This window comes from Populus nigra, chromosome 2 (genome assembly GCF_951802175.1).
Source record: "Populus nigra chromosome 2, ddPopNigr1.1, whole genome shotgun sequence".
In the NCBI taxonomy this organism is placed as follows: domain Eukaryota; kingdom Viridiplantae; phylum Streptophyta; class Magnoliopsida; order Malpighiales; family Salicaceae; genus Populus; species Populus nigra.
In genome coordinates, this window is record NC_084853.1 from 9630974 (window position 1) to 9633473 (window position 2500).

Sequence of the window (2500 nt, forward strand, 5' to 3'; positions counted from 1 at the left end):
TAATGGCCGGGTGAGATGACCCGGCGGCCCGCGACGCGTCATTCAATTCCATGCCCCGTCAACATAACTCCCGATGTACTGTTTGCTTTTTCGGAAGAAGAGATCCATCCCCCCATCCTCGGCCAGCCAAAAACGCTCCAATTAATGGCCGGGTGAGATGACCCGGCGGCCCGCGACGCGTCATTCAAATCACTGCCCTATCGGCTACAACTGCTGATGGGTGGGATTAGAGGCCTGCCATGGTGGTGAGGGGCGGCGAGGACCGTGAAAGCTAGAGTTTTTCAGAGGCTGCCAGGAAAAAGGCCCCTCGGGTGGCGGGGTGCGAGGACCAGGCGCGTCATTCAATTCTCTTCCCTATCAACTTGGCTCCCGTTGGCGGGATTGGAGGCCTACTGTTTGTTACAGGGCTAAAATCGTCAGGGGAAGAGCTGACGAAACAATGCTGGTTTGGATGCAGGGGGTAGTGTTGGAATCGGCAGCGCGGACAAAATCGGCAAAGTCGACAAAAAAGACTGTTGGTCTGGACATCGGGGCAGCGGCAGCCATGCCGACAGGGGGGGAAATCGGCAGCGCAGATTTGTGCAGCTGCAGGTTCGTCGGGGAAATCGGCAGCGCAGATTTTTCGATGAACATGGGCTGGAAGATGGACTGTCCAGGCCAGGCAGGGAAATTCGTCAAGGGGACACGCTGACGAAACAGCGCTGGTTTAGACACGGTGGGTGCAGTGTTGGAATCGGCAGCGCCGACGAAATCGGCAAAGTCGGCAGAATCGGCAGCGGGTGCTGGCGATGAGTCTGGACGATTTATAGTCCAGGGCTTGATGGAAAAGACTGTTGGTCCAGACAATGGGGCAGTGGCAGCGCGGATTTGTGCAGCTGCAGGTTCGTCGGGGAAAATCGGCAGCGCAGATTTTTCGACGAACAGGGGCTGGGCGCTGGACTGGCCGGGCCAGGCAGGAAAATTCGTCAGGGGGCCACGCTGACGAAAACAGGGGCTGCGGAGTGGAAAATCGGCAGCGCAGATTTTTCGACGAACAGGGGCTGGACCGGCCGGGCCAGGCAGGAAAATTCGTCAGGGGGGCACGCTGACGAAAAGAGGGGCTGCCGCGTGGAAAATCGGCAGCGCAGATTTTTCGACGAACAGGGGCTGGACTGGCCGGGCCAGGCGGGAAAATTCGTCAGGGGGGCACGCTGACGAAAAGAGGGGCTGCCGCGTGGAAAATCGGCAGCGCAGATTTTTCGACGAACAGGGGCTGGACGCTGGACTGGGCCAGGCAGGAAAATTCGTCAGGGGGCACGCTGACGAAAAGAGGGGCTGCCGCGTGGAAAATCGGCAGCGCAGATTTTTCGACGAACATTCGTCAGGGGGGCACGCTGACGAAAAGAGGGGCTGCCGCGTGGAAAATCGGCAGCGCAGATTTTTCGACGAACATTCGTCAGGGGGGCACGCTGAGGAAAACAGGGGCTGCCGCGTGGAAAATCGGCAGCGCAGATTTTTCGACGAACAGGGGCTGGACGCTGGACTGGGCCAGGCAGGAAAATTCGTCAGGGGGCACGCTGACGAAAAGAGGGGCTGCCGCGTGGAAAATCGGCAGCGCAGATTTTTCGACGAACATTCGTCAGGGGGGCACGCTGACGAAAAGAGGGGCTGCCGCGTGGAAAATCGGCAGCGCAGATTTTTCGACGAACATTCGTCAGGGGGGCACGCTGACAAAAAGAGGGGCTGCCGCGTGGAAAATCGGCAGCGCAGATTTTTCGACGAACAGGGGCTGGATGCTGGACCGGCCGGGCCAGGCAGGAAAATTCGTCAGGGGGGCACGCTGACGAAAAGAGGGGCTGCCGCGTGGAATTCGGCAGCGCACGATGGCTTGAGCAGGTCATGGGTTCGACTTGGCGCGATCTGAAACCTGGACGAGGGACTGTCGACGCTGGACGAGCCAGCGCGGTGGCCTGTCGTGCCCCGTTCAGGGGGGGCCTGCCGCGGAGACAGCCCTCGCGGGCTCGACAGCGCAGGCCAGCGTCCCCGACGTCGCTGGCCGCGGCAGGCGAGCTGCCGGGGTTCCCGCATTCCTACAAGAAAACGTCGTGCTTTCCACATGAAACCAATCCAGTAAAATCAGCCATATTTTTATGAGGCTGCCCACTGAATTTGGGGTCATTCCGGGCCGGTTCCTAGTTTTGCGGATTTACTCGATTTCTAATGGTAGGAAAATTAAAACAAATACTTCCCGACCTCGAAAAATTCTGGGAAAATTAATGAAGGTGGATTGGATTTTTGCCAACCTCTGTGCAAAATTTCAGCTCAAAATACCAAGAAATGAATTTTTTAGAGGGGGGGTGACAGCTGGGACCTAGTAGTGTCTCCCCCTGCCAGAGCTGCAATGACACTTATTGCTCTTTAGGGAGCCACCAGGCCGGCGCCCCTCAAAGACCACACGCGCGCGCGCGCCCGCCCGCGCTGGGCGCTGGGGCGCTGGGGCCTGAGGGCCTGGGGCCCTTGG